The 21767-nt window shown below is 43.8% G+C and overlaps 5 non-coding genes and 19 pseudogenes across 5 annotated transcripts; all 24 read left to right on the forward strand.

The window, feature by feature from the left end:
* Positions 1-134: 134 nt before the first annotated feature.
* LOC140018602 (5S ribosomal RNA) lies at positions 135-252 on the forward strand (annotated as a pseudogene).
* Positions 253-1177: 925 nt separating this feature from the next.
* Positions 1178-1295, forward strand: LOC140019474 (5S ribosomal RNA; annotated as a pseudogene).
* A 925-nt stretch (positions 1296-2220) lies between these two features.
* LOC140020395 (5S ribosomal RNA) lies at positions 2221-2338 on the forward strand (annotated as a pseudogene).
* A 925-nt stretch (positions 2339-3263) lies between these two features.
* LOC140020045 (5S ribosomal RNA) lies at positions 3264-3387 on the forward strand (annotated as a pseudogene).
* Positions 3388-4306: 919 nt separating this feature from the next.
* LOC140019475 (5S ribosomal RNA) lies at positions 4307-4424 on the forward strand (annotated as a pseudogene).
* A 927-nt stretch (positions 4425-5351) lies between these two features.
* LOC140017755 (5S ribosomal RNA) lies at positions 5352-5470 on the forward strand. Its single transcript, XR_011824061.1, has one exon. It is a non-coding gene; the product is annotated as a 5S ribosomal RNA (ribosomal RNA).
* A 413-nt stretch (positions 5471-5883) lies between these two features.
* LOC140018604 (5S ribosomal RNA) lies at positions 5884-6001 on the forward strand (annotated as a pseudogene).
* Positions 6002-6926: 925 nt separating this feature from the next.
* Positions 6927-7044, forward strand: LOC140019476 (5S ribosomal RNA; annotated as a pseudogene).
* A 925-nt stretch (positions 7045-7969) lies between these two features.
* Positions 7970-8087, forward strand: LOC140020396 (5S ribosomal RNA; annotated as a pseudogene).
* A 925-nt stretch (positions 8088-9012) lies between these two features.
* On the forward strand, positions 9013-9136 carry LOC140020046 (5S ribosomal RNA; annotated as a pseudogene).
* Positions 9137-10055: 919 nt separating this feature from the next.
* On the forward strand, positions 10056-10173 carry LOC140019477 (5S ribosomal RNA; annotated as a pseudogene).
* Positions 10174-11100: 927 nt separating this feature from the next.
* Positions 11101-11219, forward strand: LOC140017757 (5S ribosomal RNA). Its single transcript, XR_011824063.1, has one exon. It is a non-coding gene; the product is annotated as a 5S ribosomal RNA (ribosomal RNA).
* A 413-nt stretch (positions 11220-11632) lies between these two features.
* Positions 11633-11750, forward strand: LOC140018605 (5S ribosomal RNA; annotated as a pseudogene).
* Positions 11751-12675: 925 nt separating this feature from the next.
* LOC140019478 (5S ribosomal RNA) lies at positions 12676-12793 on the forward strand (annotated as a pseudogene).
* A 927-nt stretch (positions 12794-13720) lies between these two features.
* LOC140017758 (5S ribosomal RNA) lies at positions 13721-13839 on the forward strand. Its single transcript, XR_011824064.1, has one exon. It is a non-coding gene; the product is annotated as a 5S ribosomal RNA (ribosomal RNA).
* A 413-nt stretch (positions 13840-14252) lies between these two features.
* On the forward strand, positions 14253-14370 carry LOC140018607 (5S ribosomal RNA; annotated as a pseudogene).
* Positions 14371-15295: 925 nt separating this feature from the next.
* LOC140019479 (5S ribosomal RNA) lies at positions 15296-15413 on the forward strand (annotated as a pseudogene).
* Positions 15414-16340: 927 nt separating this feature from the next.
* On the forward strand, positions 16341-16459 carry LOC140017759 (5S ribosomal RNA). The gene has a single exon (XR_011824065.1). It is a non-coding gene; the product is annotated as a 5S ribosomal RNA (ribosomal RNA).
* A 413-nt stretch (positions 16460-16872) lies between these two features.
* LOC140018608 (5S ribosomal RNA) lies at positions 16873-16990 on the forward strand (annotated as a pseudogene).
* A 925-nt stretch (positions 16991-17915) lies between these two features.
* Positions 17916-18033, forward strand: LOC140019480 (5S ribosomal RNA; annotated as a pseudogene).
* A 925-nt stretch (positions 18034-18958) lies between these two features.
* LOC140020047 (5S ribosomal RNA) lies at positions 18959-19082 on the forward strand (annotated as a pseudogene).
* A 919-nt stretch (positions 19083-20001) lies between these two features.
* LOC140019482 (5S ribosomal RNA) lies at positions 20002-20119 on the forward strand (annotated as a pseudogene).
* A 927-nt stretch (positions 20120-21046) lies between these two features.
* On the forward strand, positions 21047-21165 carry LOC140017760 (5S ribosomal RNA). The gene has a single exon (XR_011824066.1). It is a non-coding gene; the product is annotated as a 5S ribosomal RNA (ribosomal RNA).
* Positions 21166-21578: 413 nt separating this feature from the next.
* On the forward strand, positions 21579-21696 carry LOC140018609 (5S ribosomal RNA; annotated as a pseudogene).
* Positions 21697-21767: the final 71 nt, after the last annotated feature.

Here is a 21767-nt window from a genome sequence, read left to right on the forward strand (position 1 = left end):
AAATGTAAAAGTAAATAAATAAAAGGATGAGGGGAAATTCTTGAATTGACGCTTAAAATGAATTCGGGTCCAGAAAAGCCAAACTGCTTCACAGGACGTGGCAGTTTAAAAGAATAAAGCGAAAGAAACATGGCGGGTGCGATCATACCAGCACTAATGCACCGGATCCCATCAGAACTCCGAAGTTAAGCGTGCTTGGGCGACAGTAGTACTAGGATGGGTGACCCTAGGCCTGTCAACGGGTCGGGTCTAGACCCGGATCCGGATCGGATCGCTGAAATTTTTTCGGGTATGGGTAGGGATTTAATTCCGTTATCCGGATCCGGATCCGTTTTTTCAAACAAAAAAATGGGTCGGATACGGAATATAGTATTCCGACCCGTATTAGACCCGGATCCGGATATAAATGATTTAATAATTTATAAAAAATATATATTATCAATATAATTTGATTAGGATGATGTATTTGAGTAAAATCAATTTGATTTATTTTCTTATTTGGTTTTTTCTTTGCATTAGTTAGAAATTAGTTTACAAATATATTTTTTTCTCTTTTTTGTTAGAAATTATAAATTTTGGCAAATTTGTTCGGGTAGACCCGACCCGGATCCGAGACTCGCCGGGTCCGGATCCGGAACACAGAATAAAAGACCCGTCGGGTAAACGGGTCGGATCCGGGTCCGGGTCCGGAATAATGAATTCCGGCCCAGACCCGGCCCGTTGACACCCCTAGGTGACCCCCTGGGAAATCCTCGTGTTGCACCCCTCCCTTTTTTGTTTCGAAATCCAAATTTCCCCTTCGTTCTTTATGCTGTAGTAATTTAGCTCCGTCGGAACGATTGCTTTATATTTTGCTTCTCATCGAAGCATGAAGGCGGATCTGAAGGCGCGAGACAAGTCAGGAACGGTACGGCTGGATCGAAGCCCGGATCGTCGGTCAAAGTTGTCGGCGCAAATGCATAAGCGCAAGCGTGAAGGATCAATTTCAGGATAATTGAGAGTTGTGCGACGAGGGAAAAAAAAGGTGCAAAGCAACAAGAAAAAAATATAAAAGTAAATAAATAAAAGGATGAGAGGAAATTCATGAATTGACGCTTAGAATGAATTCGGGTCCAGAAAAGCCAAACTGCTTCACAGGACGTGGCAGTTTAAAAGAATAAAGCGAAAGGAACATGGCGGGTGCGATCATACCAGCACTAATGCACCGGATCCCATCAGAACTTCGAAGTTAAGCGTGCTTGGGCGACAGTAGTACTAGGATGGGTGACCCTAGGCCGGTCAACGGGTCGGGTCTACACCCGGATCCGGATCGGATCCCTGAAATTTTTGCGGGTATGGGTAGGGATTTAATTCCGTTATCCGGATCCGGATCCGTTTTTTCAAACAAAAAAACGGGTCGGATACGGAATATAGTATTCCGACCCGTATTAGACCCGGATTCGGATATAAATGATTTAATAATTTATAAAAAATATATATTATCAATATAATTTGATTAGGATGATGTATTTGAGTAAAATCAATTTGATTTATTTTCTTATTTGGTTTTTTCTTTGCATTAGCTAGAAATTAGTTTACAAATATATCTTTTTCTCTTTTTTGTTAGAAATTATAAATTTTGGCAAATTTGTTCGGGTAGACCCGACCCGGATCCGAGACTCGCCGGGTCCGGATCCGGAACACCGAATAAAAGACCCGTCGGGTAAACGGGTCGGCTCCGGGTCCGGGTCCGGAATAATGAATTCCGGCCCGGACCCGGCCCGTTGACACCCCTAGGTGACCCCCTGGGAAATCCTCGTGTTGCACCCCTCCCTTTTTTGTTTCGAAATCCAAATTTTCCCTTCGTTCTTTATGCTGTAGTAATTTAGCTCCGTCGGAACGATTGCTTTATATTTTGCTTCTCATCGAAGCATGAAGGCGGATCTGAAGGCGCGAGACAAGTCAGGAACGGTACGGCTGAATCGAAGCCCGGATCGTCGGTCAATGTTGTCGGCGCAAATGCATAAGCGCAAGCGTGAAGGATCAATTTCAGGATAATTGAGAGTTGTGCGACGAGGGAAAAAAAAGGTGCAAAGCAACAAGAAAAAAATATAAAAGTAAATAAATAAAAGGATGAGAGGAAATTCATGAATTGACGCTTAGAATGAATTCGGGTCCAGAAAAGCCAAACTGCTTCACAGGACGTGGCAGTTTAAAAGAATAAAGCGAAAGGAACATGGCGGGTGTGATCATACCAGCACTAATGCACCGGATCCCATCAGAACTTCGAAGTTAAGCGTGCTTGGGCGACAGTAGTACTAGGATGGGTGACCCTAGGCCGGTCAACGGGTCGGGTCTACACCCGGATCCGGATCGGATCCCTGAAATTTTTGCGGGTATGGGTAGGGATTTAATTCCGTTATCCGGATCCGGATCCGTTTTTTCAAACAAAAAAACGGGTCGGATACGGAATATAGTATTCCGACCCGTATTAGACCCGGATCCGGATATAAATGATTTAATAATTTATAAAAAATATATATTATCAATATAATTTGATTAGGATGATGTATTTGAGTAAAATCAATTTGATTTATTTTCTTATTTGGTTTTTTCTTTGCATTAGCTAGAAATTTGTTTACAAATATATCTTTTTCTCTTTTTTGTTAGAAATTATAAATTTTGGCAAATTTGTTCGGGTAGACCCGACCCGGATCCGAGACTCGCCGGGTCCGGATCCGGAACACCGAATAAAAGACCCGTCGGGTAAACGGGTCGGCTCCGGGTCCGGGTCCGGAATAATGAATTCCGGCCCGGACCCGGCCCGTTGACACCCCTAGGTGACCCCCTGGGAAATCCTCGTGTTGCACCCCTCCCTTTTTTGTTTCGAAATCCAAATTTTCCCTTCGTTCTTTATGCTGTAGTAATTTAGCTCCGTCGGAACGATTGCTTTATATTTTGCTTCTCATCGAAGCATGAAGGCGGATCTGAAGGCGCGAGACAAGTCAGGAACGGTACGGCTGAATCGAAGCCCGGATCGTCGGTCAATGTTGTCGGCGCAAATGCATAAGCGCAAGCGTGAAGGATCAATTTCAGGATAATTGAGAGTTGTGCGACGAGGGAAAAAAAAGGTGCAAAGCAACAAGAAAAAAATATAAAAGTAAATAAATAAAAGGATGAGAGGAAATTCATGAATTGACGCTTAGAATGAATTCGGGTCCAGAAAAGCCAAACTGCTTCACAGGACGTGGCAGTTTAAAAGAATAAAGCGAAAGGAACATGGCGGGTGCGATCATACCAGCACTAATGCACCGGATCCCATCAGAACTTCGAAGTTAAGCGTGCTTGGGCGACAGTAGTACTAGGATGGGTGACCCTAGGCCTGTCAACGGGTCGGGTCTACACCCGGATCCGGATCGGATCCCTGAAATTTTTGCGGGTATGGGTAGGGATTTAATTCCGTTATCCGGATCCGGATCCGTTTTTTCAAACAAAAAAACGGGTCGGATACGGAATATAGTATTCCGACCCGTATTAGACCCGGATCCGGATATAAATGATTTAATAATTTATAAAAAATATATATTATCAATATAATTTGATTAGGATGATGTATTTGAGTAAAATCAATTTGATTTATTTTCTTATTTGGTTTTTTCTTTGCATTAGCTAGAAATTTGTTTACAAATATATCTTTTTCTCTTTTTTGTTAGAAATTATAAATTTTGGCAAATTTGTTCGGGTAGACCCGACCCGGATCCGAGACTCGCCGGGTCCGGATCCGGAACACCGAATAAAAGACCCGTCGGGTAAACGGGTCGGCTCCGGGTCCGGGTCCGGAATAATGAATTCCGGCCCGGACCCGGCCCGTTGACACCCCTAGGTGACCCCCTGGGAAATCCTCGTGTTGCACCCCTCCCTTTTTTGTTTCGAAATCCAAATTTTCCCTTCGTTCTTTATGCTGTAGTAATTTAGCTCCGTCGGAACGATTGCTTTATATTTTGCTTCTCATCGAAGCATGAAGGCGGATCTGAAGGCGCGAGACAAGTCAGGAACGGTACGGCTGGATCGAAGCCCGGATCGTCGGTCAAAGTTGTCGGCGCAAATGCATAAGCGCAAGCGTGAAGGATCAATTTCAGGATAATTGAGAGTTGTGCGACGAGGGAAAAAAAAGGTGCAAAGCAACAAGAAAAAAATATAAAAGTAAATAAATAAAAGGATGAGAGGAAATTCATGAATTGACGCTTAGAATGAATTCGGGTCCAGAAAAGCCAAACTGCTTCACAGGACGTGGCAGTTTAAAAGAATAAAGCGAAAGGAACATGGCGGGTGCGATCATACCAGCACTAATGCACCGGATCCCATCAGAACTTCGAAGTTAAGCGTGCTTGGGCGACAGTAGTACTAGGATGGGTGACCCTAGGCCGGTCAACGGGTCGGGTCTACACCCGGATCCGGATCGGATCCCTGAAATTTTTGCGGGTATGGGTAGGGATTTAATTCCGTTATCCGGATCCGGATCCGTTTTTTCAAACAAAAAAACGGGTCGGATACGGAATATAGTATTCCGACCCGTATTAGACCCGGATTCGGATATAAATGATTTAATAATTTATAAAAAATATATATTATCAATATAATTTGATTAGGATGATGTATTTGAGTAAAATCAATTTGATTTATTTTCTTATTTGGTTTTTTCTTTGCATTAGCTAGAAATTAGTTTACAAATATATCTTTTTCTCTTTTTTGTTAGAAATTATAAATTTTGGCAAATTTGTTCGGGTAGACCCGACCCGGATCCGAGACTCGCCGGGTCCGGATCCGGAACACCGAATAAAAGACCCGTCGGGTAAACGGGTCGGCTCCGGGTCCGGGTCCGGAATAATGAATTCCGGCCCGGACCCGGCCCGTTGACACCCCTAGGTGACCCCCTGGGAAATCCTCGTGTTGCACCCCTCCCTTTTTTGTTTCGAAATCCAAATTTCCCCTTCGTTCTTTATGCTGTAGTAATTTAGCTCCGTCGGAACGATTGCTTTATATTTTGCTTCTCATCGAAGCATGAAGGCGGATCTGAAGGCGCGAGACAAGTCAGGAACGGTACGGCTGGATCGAAACCCGGATCGTCGGTCAAAGTTGTCGGCGCAAATGTATAAGTGCAAGCGTGAAGGATCAATTTCAGAATAATTGAGAGTTGCGCGACGAGGGAAAAAAAAATGGTGCAAATCAACAAGAAAAAAATGTAAAAGTAAATAAATAAAAGGATGAGGGGAAATTCTTGAATTGACGCTTAAAATGAATTCGGGTCCAGAAAAGCCACACTGCTTCACAGGACGGGGCAGTTTAAAAGAATAAAGCGAAAGGAACATGGTGGGTGCGATCATACCAGCACTAATGCACCGGATCCCATCAGAACTCCGAAGTTAAGCATGCTTGGGCGAGAGTAGTACTAGGATGGGTGACCCCCTGGGAAGTCCTCGTGTTGCACCCCTCCCTTTTTTGTTTCGAAATCCAAATTTCCCCTTCGTTCTTTATGCTGTAGTAATTTAGTTCCGTCGGAACGATTGCTTTATATTTTGCTTCTTATCGAAGCATGAAGGCGGATCTGAAGGCGCGAGACAAGTCAGGAACGGTACGGCTGGATCGAAGCCCGGATCGTCGGTCAAAGTTGTCGGCGCAAATGTATAAGTGCAAGCGTGAAGGATCAATTTCAGAATAATTGAGAGTTGCGCGACGAGGGAAAAAAAAATGGTGCAAATCAACAAGAAAAAAATGTAAAAGTAAATAAATAAAAGGATGAGGGGAAATTCTTGAATTGACGCTTAAAATGAATTCGGGTCCAGAAAAGCCAAACTGCTTCACAGGACGTGGCAGTTTAAAAGAATAAAGCGAAAGAAACATGGCGGGTGCGATCATACCAGCACTAATGCACCGGATCCCATCAGAACTCCGAAGTTAAGCGTGCTTGGGCGACAGTAGTACTAGGATGGGTGACCCTAGGCCTGTCAACGGGTCGGGTCTAGACCCGGATCCGGATCGGATCGCTGAAATTTTTTCGGGTATGGGTAGGGATTTAATTCCGTTATCCGGATCCGGATCCGTTTTTTCAAACAAAAAAATGGGTCGGATACGGAATATAGTATTCCGACCCGTATTAGACCCGGATCCGGATATAAATGATTTAATAATTTATAAAAAATATATATTATCAATATAATTTGATTAGGATGATGTATTTGAGTAAAATCAATTTGATTTATTTTCTTATTTGGTTTTTTCTTTGCATTAGTTAGAAATTAGTTTACAAATATATTTTTTTCTCTTTTTTGTTAGAAATTATAAATTTTGGCAAATTTGTTCGGGTAGACCCGACCCGGATCCGAGACTCGCCGGGTCCGGATCCGGAACACAGAATAAAAGACCCGTCGGGTAAACGGGTCGGATCCGGGTCCGGGTCCGGAATAATGAATTCCGGCCCAGACCCGGCCCGTTGACACCCCTAGGTGACCCCCTGGGAAATCCTCGTGTTGCACCCCTCCCTTTTTTGTTTCGAAATCCAAATTTCCCCTTCGTTCTTTATGCTGTAGTAATTTAGCTCCGTCGGAACGATTGCTTTATATTTTGCTTCTCATCGAAGCATGAAGGCGGATCTGAAGGCGCGAGACAAGTCAGGAACGGTACGGCTGGATCGAAGCCCGGATCGTCGGTCAAAGTTGTCGGCGCAAATGCATAAGCGCAAGCGTGAAGGATCAATTTCAGGATAATTGAGAGTTGTGCGACGAGGGAAAAAAAAGGTGCAAAGCAACAAGAAAAAAATATAAAAGTAAATAAATAAAAGGATGAGAGGAAATTCATGAATTGACGCTTAGAATGAATTCGGGTCCAGAAAAGCCAAACTGCTTCACAGGACGTGGCAGTTTAAAAGAATAAAGCGAAAGGAACATGGCGGGTGCGATCATACCAGCACTAATGCACCGGATCCCATCAGAACTTCGAAGTTAAGCGTGCTTGGGCGACAGTAGTACTAGGATGGGTGACCCTAGGCCGGTCAACGGGTCGGGTCTACACCCGGATCCGGATCGGATCCCTGAAATTTTTGCGGGTATGGGTAGGGATTTAATTCCGTTATCCGGATCCGGATCCGTTTTTTCAAACAAAAAAACGGGTCGGATACGGAATATAGTATTCCGACCCGTATTAGACCCGGATCCGGATATAAATGATTTAATAATTTATAAAAAATATATATTATCAATATAATTTGATTAGGATGATGTATTTGAGTAAAATCAATTTGATTTATTTTCTTATTTGGTTTTTTCTTTGCATTAGCTAGAAATTAGTTTACAAATATATCTTTTTCTCTTTTTTGTTAGAAATTATAAATTTTGGCAAATTTGTTCGGGTAGACCCGACCCGGATCCGAGACTCGCCGGGTCCGGATCCGGAACACCGAATAAAAGACCCGTCGGGTAAACGGGTCGGATCCGGGTCCGGGTCCGGAATAAAGAATTCCGGCCCGGACCCGGCCCGTTGACACCCCTAGGTGACCCCCTGGGAAATCCTCGTGTTGCACCCCTCCCTTTTTTGTTTCGAAATCCAAATTTTCCCTTCGTTCTTTATGCTGTAGTAATTTAGCTCCGTCGGAACGATTGCTTTATATTTTGCTTCTCATCGAAGCATGAAGGCGGATCTGAAGGCGCGAGACAAGTCAGGAACGGTACGGCTGAATCGAAGCCCGGATCGTCGGTCAATGTTGTCGGCGCAAATGCATAAGCGCAAGCGTGAAGGATCAATTTCAGGATAATTGAGAGTTGTGCGACGAGGGAAAAAAAAGGTGCAAAGCAACAAGAAAAAAATATAAAAGTAAATAAATAAAAGGATGAGAGGAAATTCATGAATTGACGCTTAGAATGAATTCGGGTCCAGAAAAGCCAAACTGCTTCACAGGACGTGGCAGTTTAAAAGAATAAAGCGAAAGGAACATGGCGGGTGTGATCATACCAGCACTAATGCACCGGATCCCATCAGAACTTCGAAGTTAAGCGTGCTTGGGCGACAGTAGTACTAGGATGGGTGACCCTAGGCCGGTCAACGGGTCGGGTCTACACCCGGATCCGGATCGGATCCCTGAAATTTTTGCGGGTATGGGTAGGGATTTAATTCCGTTATCCGGATCCGGATCCGTTTTTTCAAACAAAAAAACGGGTCGGATACGGAATATAGTATTCCGACCCGTATTAGACCCGGATCCGGATATAAATGATTTAATAATTTATAAAAAATATATATTATCAATATAATTTGATTAGGATGATGTATTTGAGTAAAATCAATTTGATTTATTTTCTTATTTGGTTTTTTCTTTGCATTAGCTAGAAATTTGTTTACAAATATATCTTTTTCTCTTTTTTGTTAGAAATTATAAATTTTGGCAAATTTGTTCGGGTAGACCCGACCCGGATCCGAGACTCGCCGGGTCCGGATCCGGAACACCGAATAAAAGACCCGTCGGGTAAACGGGTCGGCTCCGGGTCCGGGTCCGGAATAATGAATTCCGGCCCGGACCCGGCCCGTTGACACCCCTAGGTGACCCCCTGGGAAATCCTCGTGTTGCACCCCTCCCTTTTTTGTTTCGAAATCCAAATTTTCCCTTCGTTCTTTATGCTGTAGTAATTTAGCTCCGTCGGAACGATTGCTTTATATTTTGCTTCTCATCGAAGCATGAAGGCGGATCTGAAGGCGCGAGACAAGTCAGGAACGGTACGGCTGGATCGAAGCCCGGATCGTCGGTCAAAGTTGTCGGCGCAAATGCATAAGCGCAAGCGTGAAGGATCAATTTCAGGATAATTGAGAGTTGTGCGACGAGGGAAAAAAAAGGTGCAAAGCAACAAGAAAAAAATATAAAAGTAAATAAATAAAAGGATGAGAGGAAATTCATGAATTGACGCTTAGAATGAATTCGGGTCCAGAAAAGCCAAACTGCTTCACAGGACGTGGCAGTTTAAAAGAATAAAGCGAAAGGAACATGGCGGGTGCGATCATACCAGCACTAATGCACCGGATCCCATCAGAACTTCGAAGTTAAGCGTGCTTGGGCGACAGTAGTACTAGGATGGGTGACCCTAGGCCTGTCAACGGGTCGGGTCTACACCCGGATCCGGATCGGATCCCTGAAATTTTTGCGGGTATGGGTAGGGATTTAATTCCGTTATCCGGATCCGGATCCGTTTTTTCAAACAAAAAAACGGGTCGGATACGGAATATAGTATTCCGACCCGTATTAGACCCGGATCCGGATATAAATGATTTAATAATTTATAAAAAATATATATTATCAATATAATTTGATTAGGATGATGTATTTGAGTAAAATCAATTTGATTTATTTTCTTATTTGGTTTTTTCTTTGCATTAGCTAGAAATTTGTTTACAAATATATCTTTTTCTCTTTTTTGTTAGAAATTATAAATTTTGGCAAATTTGTTCGGGTAGACCCGACCCGGATCCGAGACTCGCCGGGTCCGGATCCGGAACACCGAATAAAAGACCCGTCGGGTAAACGGGTCGGCTCCGGGTCCGGGTCCGGAATAATGAATTCCGGCCCGGACCCGGCCCGTTGACACCCCTAGGTGACCCCCTGGGAAATCCTCGTGTTGCACCCCTCCCTTTTTTGTTTCGAAATCCAAATTTTCCCTTCGTTCTTTATGCTGTAGTAATTTAGCTCCGTCGGAACGATTGCTTTATATTTTGCTTCTCATCGAAGCATGAAGGCGGATCTGAAGGCGCGAGACAAGTCAGGAACGGTACGGCTGGATCGAAGCCCGGATCGTCGGTCAAAGTTGTCGGCGCAAATGCATAAGCGCAAGCGTGAAGGATCAATTTCAGGATAATTGAGAGTTGTGCGACGAGGGAAAAAAAAGGTGCAAAGCAACAAGAAAAAAATATAAAAGTAAATAAATAAAAGGATGAGAGGAAATTCATGAATTGACGCTTAGAATGAATTCGGGTCCAGAAAAGCCAAACTGCTTCACAGGACGTGGCAGTTTAAAAGAATAAAGCGAAAGGAACATGGCGGGTGCGATCATACCAGCACTAATGCACCGGATCCCATCAGAACTTCGAAGTTAAGCGTGCTTGGGCGACAGTAGTACTAGGATGGGTGACCCTAGGCCGGTCAACGGGTCGGGTCTACACCCGGATCCGGATCGGATCCCTGAAATTTTTGCGGGTATGGGTAGGGATTTAATTCCGTTATCCGGATCCGGATCCGTTTTTTCAAACAAAAAAACGGGTCGGATACGGAATATAGTATTCCGACCCGTATTAGACCCGGATTCGGATATAAATGATTTAATAATTTATAAAAAATATATATTATCAATATAATTTGATTAGGATGATGTATTTGAGTAAAATCAATTTGATTTATTTTCTTATTTGGTTTTTTCTTTGCATTAGCTAGAAATTAGTTTACAAATATATCTTTTTCTCTTTTTTGTTAGAAATTATAAATTTTGGCAAATTTGTTCGGGTAGACCCGACCCGGATCCGAGACTCGCCGGGTCCGGATCCGGAACACCGAATAAAAGACCCGTCGGGTAAACGGGTCGGCTCCGGGTCCGGGTCCGGAATAATGAATTCCGGCCCGGACCCGGCCCGTTGACACCCCTAGGTGACCCCCTGGGAAATCCTCGTGTTGCACCCCTCCCTTTTTTGTTTCGAAATCCAAATTTCCCCTTCGTTCTTTATGCTGTAGTAATTTAGCTCCGTCGGAACGATTGCTTTATATTTTGCTTCTCATCGAAGCATGAAGGCGGATCTGAAGGCGCGAGACAAGTCAGGAACGGTACGGCTGGATCGAAACCCGGATCGTCGGTCAAAGTTGTCGGCGCAAATGTATAAGTGCAAGCGTGAAGGATCAATTTCAGAATAATTGAGAGTTGCGCGACGAGGGAAAAAAAAATGGTGCAAATCAACAAGAAAAAAATGTAAAAGTAAATAAATAAAAGGATGAGGGGAAATTCTTGAATTGACGCTTAAAATGAATTCGGGTCCAGAAAAGCCACACTGCTTCACAGGACGGGGCAGTTTAAAAGAATAAAGCGAAAGGAACATGGTGGGTGCGATCATACCAGCACTAATGCACCGGATCCCATCAGAACTCCGAAGTTAAGCATGCTTGGGCGAGAGTAGTACTAGGATGGGTGACCCCCTGGGAAGTCCTCGTGTTGCACCCCTCCCTTTTTTGTTTCGAAATCCAAATTTCCCCTTCGTTCTTTATGCTGTAGTAATTTAGTTCCGTCGGAACGATTGCTTTATATTTTGCTTCTTATCGAAGCATGAAGGCGGATCTGAAGGCGCGAGACAAGTCAGGAACGGTACGGCTGGATCGAAGCCCGGATCGTCGGTCAAAGTTGTCGGCGCAAATGTATAAGTGCAAGCGTGAAGGATCAATTTCAGAATAATTGAGAGTTGCGCGACGAGGGAAAAAAAAATGGTGCAAATCAACAAGAAAAAAATGTAAAAGTAAATAAATAAAAGGATGAGGGGAAATTCTTGAATTGACGCTTAAAATGAATTCGGGTCCAGAAAAGCCAAACTGCTTCACAGGACGTGGCAGTTTAAAAGAATAAAGCGAAAGAAACATGGCGGGTGCGATCATACCAGCACTAATGCACCGGATCCCATCAGAACTCCGAAGTTAAGCGTGCTTGGGCGACAGTAGTACTAGGATGGGTGACCCTAGGCCTGTCAACGGGTCGGGTCTAGACCCGGATCCGGATCGGATCGCTGAAATTTTTTCGGGTATGGGTAGGGATTTAATTCCGTTATCCGGATCCGGATCCGTTTTTTCAAACAAAAAAATGGGTCGGATACGGAATATAGTATTCCGACCCGTATTAGACCCGGATCCGGATATAAATGATTTAATAATTTATAAAAAATATATATTATCAATATAATTTGATTAGGATGATGTATTTGAGTAAAATCAATTTGATTTATTTTCTTATTTGGTTTTTTCTTTGCATTAGTTAGAAATTAGTTTACAAATATATTTTTTTCTCTTTTTTGTTAGAAATTATAAATTTTGGCAAATTTGTTCGGGTAGACCCGACCCGGATCCGAGACTCGCCGGGTCCGGATCCGGAACACAGAATAAAAGACCCGTCGGGTAAACGGGTCGGATCCGGGTCCGGGTCCGGAATAATGAATTCCGGCCCAGACCCGGCCCGTTGACACCCCTAGGTGACCCCCTGGGAAATCCTCGTGTTGCACCCCTCCCTTTTTTGTTTCGAAATCCAAATTTCCCCTTCGTTCTTTATGCTGTAGTAATTTAGCTCCGTCGGAACGATTGCTTTATATTTTGCTTCTCATCGAAGCATGAAGGCGGATCTGAAGGCGCGAGACAAGTCAGGAACGGTACGGCTGGATCGAAGCCCGGATCGTCGGTCAAAGTTGTCGGCGCAAATGCATAAGCGCAAGCGTGAAGGATCAATTTCAGGATAATTGAGAGTTGTGCGACGAGGGAAAAAAAAGGTGCAAAGCAACAAGAAAAAAATATAAAAGTAAATAAATAAAAGGATGAGAGGAAATTCATGAATTGACGCTTAGAATGAATTCGGGTCCAGAAAAGCCAAACTGCTTCACAGGACGTGGCAGTTTAAAAGAATAAAGCGAAAGGAACATGGCGGGTGCGATCATACCAGCACTAATGCACCGGATCCCATCAGAACTTCGAAGTTAAGCGTGCTTGGGCGACAGTAGTACTAGGATGGGTGACCCTAGGCCGGTCAACGGGTCGGGTCTACACCCGGATCCGGATCGGATCCCTGAAATTTTTGCGGGTATGGGTAGGGATTTAATTCCGTTATCCGGATCCGGATCCGTTTTTTCAAACAAAAAAACGGGTCGGATACGGAATATAGTATTCCGACCCGTATTAGACCCGGATTCGGATATAAATGATTTAATAATTTATAAAAAATATATATTATCAATATAATTTGATTAGGATGATGTATTTGAGTAAAATCAATTTGATTTATTTTCTTATTTGGTTTTTTCTTTGCATTAGCTAGAAATTAGTTTACAAATATATCTTTTTCTCTTTTTTGTTAGAAATTATAAATTTTGGCAAATTTGTTCGGGTAGACCCGACCCGGATCCGAGACTCGCCGGGTCCGGATCCGGAACACCGAATAAAAGACCCGTCGGGTAAACGGGTCGGCTCCGGGTCCGGGTCCGGAATAATGAATTCCGGCCCGGACCCGGCCCGTTGACACCCCTAGGTGACCCCCTGGGAAATCCTCGTGTTGCACCCCTCCCTTTTTTGTTTCGAAATCCAAATTTCCCCTTCGTTCTTTATGCTGTAGTAATTTAGCTCCGTCGGAACGATTGCTTTATATTTTGCTTCTCATCGAAGCATGAAGGCGGATCTGAAGGCGCGAGACAAGTCAGGAACGGTACGGCTGGATCGAAACCCGGATCGTCGGTCAAAGTTGTCGGCGCAAATGTATAAGTGCAAGCGTGAAGGATCAATTTCAGAATAATTGAGAGTTGCGCGACGAGGGAAAAAAAAATGGTGCAAATCAACAAGAAAAAAATGTAAAAGTAAATAAATAAAAGGATGAGGGGAAATTCTTGAATTGACGCTTAAAATGAATTCGGGTCCAGAAAAGCCACACTGCTTCACAGGACGGGGCAGTTTAAAAGAATAAAGCGAAAGGAACATGGTGGGTGCGATCATACCAGCACTAATGCACCGGATCCCATCAGAACTCCGAAGTTAAGCATGCTTGGGCGAGAGTAGTACTAGGATGGGTGACCCCCTGGGAAGTCCTCGTGTTGCACCCCTCCCTTTTTTGTTTCGAAATCCAAATTTCCCCTTCGTTCTTTATGCTGTAGTAATTTAGCTCCGTCGGAACGATTGCTTTATATTTTGCTTCTTATCGAAGCATGAAGGCGGATCTGAAGGCGCGAGACAAGTCAGGAACGGTACGGCTGGATCGAAGCCCGGATCGTCGGTCAAAGTTGTCGGCGCAAATGTATAAGTGCAAGCGTGAAGGATCAATTTCAGAATAATTGAGAGTTGCGCGACGAGGGAAAAAAAAATGGTGCAAATCAACAAGAAAAAAATGTAAAAGTAAATAAATAAAAGGATGAGGGGAAATTCTTGAATTGACGCTTAAAATGAATTCGGGTCCAGAAAAGCCAAACTGCTTCACAGGACGTGGCAGTTTAAAAGAATAAAGCGAAAGAAACATGGCGGGTGCGATCATACCAGCACTAATGCACCGGATCCCATCAGAACTCCGAAGTTAAGCGTGCTTGGGCGACAGTAGTACTAGGATGGGTGACCCTAGGCCTGTCAACGGGTCGGGTCTAGACCCGGATCCGGATCGGATCGCTGAAATTTTTTCGGGTATGGGTAGGGATTTAATTCCGTTATCCGGATCCGGATCCGTTTTTTCAAACAAAAAAATGGGTCGGATACGGAATATAGTATTCCGACCCGTATTAGACCCGGATCCGGATATAAATGATTTAATAATTTATAAAAAATATATATTATCAATATAATTTGATTAGGATGATGTATTTGAGTAAAATCAATTTGATTTATTTTCTTATTTGGTTTTTTCTTTGCATTAGTTAGAAATTAGTTTACAAATATATTTTTTTCTCTTTTTTGTTAGAAATTATAAATTTTGGCAAATTTGTTCGGGTAGACCCGACCCGGATCCGAGACTCGCCGGGTCCGGATCCGGAACACAGAATAAAAGACCCGTCGGGTAAACGGGTCGGATCCGGGTCCGGGTCCGGAATAATGAATTCCGGCCCAGACCCGGCCCGTTGACACCCCTAGGTGACCCCCTGGGAAATCCTCGTGTTGCACCCCTCCCTTTTTTGTTTCGAAATCCAAATTTCCCCTTCGTTCTTTATGCTGTAGTAATTTAGCTCCGTCGGAACGATTGCTTTATATTTTGCTTCTCATCGAAGCATGAAGGCGGATCTGAAGGCGCGAGACAAGTCAGGAACGGTACGGCTGGATCGAAGCCCGGATCGTCGGTCAAAGTTGTCGGCGCAAATGCATAAGCGCAAGCGTGAAGGATCAATTTCAGGATAATTGAGAGTTGTGCGACGAGGGAAAAAAAAGGTGCAAAGCAACAAGAAAAAAATATAAAAGTAAATAAATAAAAGGATGAGAGGAAATTCATGAATTGACGCTTAGAATGAATTCGGGTCCAGAAAAGCCAAACTGCTTCACAGGACGTGGCAGTTTAAAAGAATAAAGCGAAAGGAACATGGCGGGTGCGATCATACCAGCACTAATGCACCGGATCCCATCAGAACTTCGAAGTTAAGCGTGCTTGGGCGACAGTAGTACTAGGATGGGTGACCCTAGGCCGGTCAACGGGTCGGGTCTACACCCGGATCCGGATCGGATCCCTGAAATTTTTGCGGGTATGGGTAGGGATTTAATTCCGTTATCCGGATCCGGATCCGTTTTTTCAAACAAAAAAACGGGTCGGATACGGAATATAGTATTCCGACCCGTATTAGACCCGGATTCGGATATAAATGATTTAATAATTTATAAAAAATATATATTATCAATATAATTTGATTAGGATGATGTATTTGAGTAAAATCAATTTGATTTATTTTCTTATTTGGTTTTTTCTTTGCATTAGCTAGAAATTAGTTTACAAATATATCTTTTTCTCTTTTTTGTTAGAAATTATAAATTTTGGCAAATTTGTTCGGGTAGACCCGACCCGGATCCGAGACTCGCCGGGTCCGGATCCGGAACACCGAATAAAAGACCCGTCGGGTAAACGGGTCGGCTCCGGGTCCGGGTCCGGAATAATGAATTCCGGCCCGGACCCGGCCCGTTGACACCCCTAGGTGACCCCCTGGGAAATCCTCGTGTTGCACCCCTCCCTTTTTTGTTTCGAAATCCAAATTTCCCCTTCGTTCTTTATGCTGTAGTAATTTAGCTCCGTCGGAACGATTGCTTTATATTTTGCTTCTCATCGAAGCATGAAGGCGGATCTGAAGGCGCGAGACAAGTCAGGAACGGTACGGCTGGATCGAAACCCGGATCGTCGGTCAAAGTTGTCGGCGCAAATGTATAAGTGCAAGCGTGAAGGATCAATTTCAGAATAATTGAGAGTTGCGCGACGAGGGAAAAAAAAATGGTGCAAATCAACAAGAAAAAAATGTAAAAGTAAATAAATAAAAGGATGAGGGGAAATTCTTGAATTGACGCTTAAAATGAATTCGGGTCCAGAAAAGCCACACTGCTTCACAGGACGGGGCAGTTTAAAAGAATAAAGCGAAAGGAACATGGTGGGTGCGATCATACCAGCACTAATGCACCGGATCCCATCAGAACTCCGAAGTTAAGCATGCTTGGGCGAGAGTAGTACTAGGATGGGTGACCCCCTGGGAAGTCCTCGTGTTGCACCCCTCCCTTTTTTGTTTCGAAATCCAAATTTCCCCTTCGTTCTTTATGCTGTAGTAATTTAGCTCCGTCGGAACGATTGCTTTATATTTTGCTTCTTATCGAAGCATGAAGGCGGATCTGAAGGCGCGAGACAAGTCAGGAACGGTACGGCTGGATCGAAGCCCGGATCGTCGGTCAAAGTTGTCGGCGCAAATGTATAAGTGCAAGCGTGAAGGATCAATTTCAGAATAATTGAGAGTTGCGCGACGAGGGAAAAAAAAATGGTGCAAATCAACAAGAAAAAAATGTAAAAGTAAATAAATAAAAGGATGAGGGGAAATTCTTGAATTGACGCTTAAAATGAATTCGGGTCCAGAAAAGCCAAACTGCTTCACAGGACGTGGCAGTTTAAAAGAATAAAGCGAAAGAAACATGGCGGGTGCGATCATACCAGCACTAATGCACCGGATCCCATCAGAACTCCGAAGTTAAGCGTGCTTGGGCGACAGTAGTACTAGGATGGGTGACCCTAGGCCTGTCAACGGGTCGGGTCTAGACCCGGATCCGGATCGGATCGCTGAAATTTTTTCGGGTATGGGTAGGGATTTAATTCCGTTATCCGGATCCGGATCCGTTTTTTCAAACAAAAAAATGGGTCGGATACGGAATATAGTATTCCGACCCGTATTAGACCCGGATCCGGATATAAATGATTTAATAATTTATAAAAAATATATATTATCAATATAATTTGATTAGGATGATGTATTTGAGTAAAATCAATTTGATTTATTTTCTTATTTGGTTTTTTCTTTGCATTAGTTAGAAATTAGTTTACAAATATATTTTTTTCTCTTTTTTGTTAGAAATTATAAATTTTGGCAAATTTGTTCGGGTAGACCCGACCCGGATCCGAGACTCGCCGGGTCCGGATCCGGAACACAGAATAAAAGACCCGTCGGGTAAACGGGTCGGATCCGGGTCCGGGTCCGGAATAATGAATTCCGGCCCAGACCCGGCCCGTTGACACCCCTAGGTGACCCCCTGGGAAATCCTCGTGTTGCACCCCTCCCTTTTTTGTTTCGAAATCCAAATTTCCCCTTCGTTCTTTATGCTGTAGTAATTTAGCTCCGTCGGAACGATTGCTTTATATTTTGCTTCTCATCGAAGCATGAAGGCGGATCTGAAGGCGCGAGACAAGTCAGGAACGGTACGGCTGGATCGAAGCCCGGATCGTCGGTCAAAGTTGTCGGCGCAAATGCATAAGCGCAAGCGTGAAGGATCAATTTCAGGATAATTGAGAGTTGTGCGACGAGGGAAAAAAAAGGTGCAAAGCAACAAGAAAAAAATATAAAAGTAAATAAATAAAAGGATGAGAGGAAATTCATGAATTGACGCTTAGAATGAATTCGGGTCCAGAAAAGCCAAACTGCTTCACAGGACGTGGCAGTTTAAAAGAATAAAGCGAAAGGAACATGGCGGGTGCGATCATACCAGCACTAATGCACCGGATCCCATCAGAACTTCGAAGTTAAGCGTGCTTGGGCGACAGTAGTACTAGGATGGGTGACCCTAGGCCGGTCAACGGGTCGGGTCTACACCCGGATCCGGATCGGATCCCTGAAATTTTTGCGGGTATGGGTAGGGATTTAATTCCGTTATCCGGATCCGGATCCGTTTTTTCAAACAAAAAAACGGGTCGGATACGGAATATAGTATTCCGACCCGTATTAGACCCGGATCCGGATATAAATGATTTAATAATTTATAAAAAATATATATTATCAATATAATTTGATTAGGATGATGTATTTGAGTAAAATCAATTTGATTTATTTTCTTATTTGGTTTTTTCTTTGCATTAGCTAGAAATTTGTTTACAAATATATCTTTTTCTCTTTTTTGTTAGAAATTATAAATTTTGGCAAATTTGTTCGGGTAGACCCGACCCGGATCCGAGACTCGCCGGGTCCGGATCCGGAACACCGAATAAAAGACCCGTCGGGTAAACGGGTCGGCTCCGGGTCCGGGTCCGGAATAATGAATTCCGGCCCGGACCCGGCCCGTTGACACCCCTAGGTGACCCCCTGGGAAATCCTCGTGTTGCACCCCTCCCTTTTTTGTTTCGAAATCCAAATTTTCCCTTCGTTCTTTATGCTGTAGTAATTTAGCTCCGTCGGAACGATTGCTTTATATTTTGCTTCTCATCGAAGCATGAAGGCGGATCTGAAGGCGCGAGACAAGTCAGGAACGGTACGGCTGAATCGAAGCCCGGATCGTCGGTCAATGTTGTCGGCGCAAATGCATAAGCGCAAGCGTGAAGGATCAATTTCAGGATAATTGAGAGTTGTGCGACGAGGGAAAAAAAAGGTGCAAAGCAACAAGAAAAAAATATAAAAGTAAATAAATAAAAGGATGAGAGGAAATTCATGAATTGACGCTTAGAATGAATTCGGGTCCAGAAAAGCCAAACTGCTTCACAGGACGTGGCAGTTTAAAAGAATAAAGCGAAAGGAACATGGCGGGTGCGATCATACCAGCACTAATGCACCGGATCCCATCAGAACTTCGAAGTTAAGCGTGCTTGGGCGACAGTAGTACTAGGATGGGTGACCCTAGGCCTGTCAACGGGTCGGGTCTACACCCGGATCCGGATCGGATCCCTGAAATTTTTGCGGGTATGGGTAGGGATTTAATTCCGTTATCCGGATCCGGATCCGTTTTTTCAAACAAAAAAACGGGTCGGATACGGAATATAGTATTCCGACCCGTATTAGACCCGGATCCGGATATAAATGATTTAATAATTTATAAAAAATATATATTATCAATATAATTTGATTAGGATGATGTATTTGAGTAAAATCAATTTGATTTATTTTCTTATTTGGTTTTTTCTTTGCATTAGCTAGAAATTTGTTTACAAATATATCTTTTTCTCTTTTTTGTTAGAAATTATAAATTTTGGCAAATTTGTTCGGGTAGACCCGACCCGGATCCGAGACTCGCCGGGTCCGGATCCGGAACACCGAATAAAAGACCCGTCGGGTAAACGGGTCGGCTCCGGGTCCGGGTCCGGAATAATGAATTCCGGCCCGGACCCGGCCCGTTGACACCCCTAGGTGACCCCCTGGGAAATCCTCGTGTTGCACCCCTCCCTTTTTTGTTTCGAAATCCAAATTTTCCCTTCGTTCTTTATGCTGTAGTAATTTAGCTCCGTCGGAACGATTGCTTTATATTTTGCTTCTCATCGAAGCATGAAGGCGGATCTGAAGGCGCGAGACAAGTCAGGAACGGTACGGCTGGATCGAAGCCCGGATCGTCGGTCAAAGTTGTCGGCGCAAATGCATAAGCGCAAGCGTGAAGGATCAATTTCAGGATAATTGAGAGTTGTGCGACGAGGGAAAAAAAAGGTGCAAAGCAACAAGAAAAAAATATAAAAGTAAATAAATAAAAGGATGAGAGGAAATTCATGAATTGACGCTTAGAATGAATTCGGGTCCAGAAAAGCCAAACTGCTTCACAGGACGTGGCAGTTTAAAAGAATAAAGCGAAAGGAACATGGCGGGTGCGATCATACCAGCACTAATGCACCGGATCCCATCAGAACTTCGAAGTTAAGCGTGCTTGGGCGACAGTAGTACTAGGATGGGTGACCCTAGGCCGGTCAACGGGTCGGGTCTACACCCGGATCCGGATCGGATCCCTGAAATTTTTGCGGGTATGGGTAGGGATTTAATTCCGTTATCCGGATCCGGATCCGTTTTTTCAAACAAAAAAACGGGTCGGATACGGAATATAGTATTCCGACCCGTATTAGACCCGGATTCGGATATAAATGATTTAATAATTTATAAAAAATATATATTATCAATATAATTTGATTAGGATGATGTATTTGAGTAAAATCAATTTGATTTATTTTCTTATTTGGTTTTTTCTTTGCATTAGCTAGAAATTAGTTTACAAATATATCTTTTTCTCTTTTTTGTTAGAAATTATAAATTTTGGCAAATTTGTTCGGGTAGACCCGACCCGGATCCGAGACTCGCCGGGTCCGGATCCGGAACACCGAATAAAAGACCCGTCGGGTAAACGGGTCGGCTCCGGGTCCGGGTCCGGAATAATGAATTCCGGCCCGGACCCGGCCCGTTGACACCCCTAGGTGACCCCCTGGGAAATCCTCGTGTTGCACCCCTCCCTTTTTTGTTTCGAAATCCAAATTTCCCCTTCGTTCTTTATGCTGTAGTAATTTAGCTCCGTCGGAACGATTGCTTTATATTTTGCTTCTCATCGAAGCATGAAGGCGGATCTGAAGGCGCGAGACAAGTCAGGAACGGTACGGCTGGATCGAAACCCGGATCGTCGGTCAAAGTTGTCGGCGCAAATGTATAAGTGCAAGCGTGAAGGATCAATTTCAGAATAATTGAGAGTTGCGCGACGAGGGAAAAAAAAATGGTGCAAATCAACAAGAAAAAAATGTAAAAGTAAATAAATAAAAGGATGAGGGGAAATTCTTGAATTGACGCTTAAAATGAATTCGGGTCCAGAAAAGCCACACTGCTTCACAGGACGGGGCAGTTTAAAAGAATAAAGCGAAAGGAACATGGTGGGTGCGATCATACCAGCACTAATGCACCGGATCCCATCAGAACTCCGAAGTTAAGCATGCTTGGGCGAGAGTAGTACTAGGATGGGTGACCCCCTGGGAAGTCCTCGTGTTGCACCCCTCCCTTTTTTGTTTCGAAATCCAAATTTCCCCTTCGTTCTTTATGCTGTAGTAATTTAGCTCCGTCGGAACGATTGCTTTATATTTTGCTTCTTATCGAAGCATGAAGGCGGATCTGAAGGCGCGAGACAAGTCAGGAACGGTACGGCTGGATCGAAGCCCGGATCGTCGGTCAAAGTTGTCGGCGCAAATGTATAAGTGCAAGCGTGAAGGATCAATTTCAGAATAATTGAGAGTTGCGCGACGAGGGAAAAAAAAATGGTGCAAATCAACAAGAAAAAAATGTAAAAGTAAATAAATAAAAGGATGAGGGGAAATTCTTGAATTGACGCTTAAAATGAATTCGGGTCCAGAAAAGCCAAACTGCTTCACAGGACGTGGCAGTTTAAAAGAATAAAGCGAAAGAAACATGGCGGGTGCGATCATACCAGCACTAATGCACCGGATCCCATCAGAACTCCGAAGTTAAGCGTGCTTGGGCGACAGTAGTACTAGGATGGGTGACCCTAGGCCTGTCAACGGGTCGGGTCTAGACCCGGATCCGGATCGGATCGCTGAAATTTTTTCGGGTATGGGTAGGGATTTAATTCCGTTATCCGGATC

This window comes from Coffea arabica, chromosome 11c (genome assembly GCF_036785885.1).
Source record: "Coffea arabica cultivar ET-39 chromosome 11c, Coffea Arabica ET-39 HiFi, whole genome shotgun sequence".
NCBI lineage: Eukaryota > Viridiplantae > Streptophyta > Magnoliopsida > Gentianales > Rubiaceae > Coffea > Coffea arabica.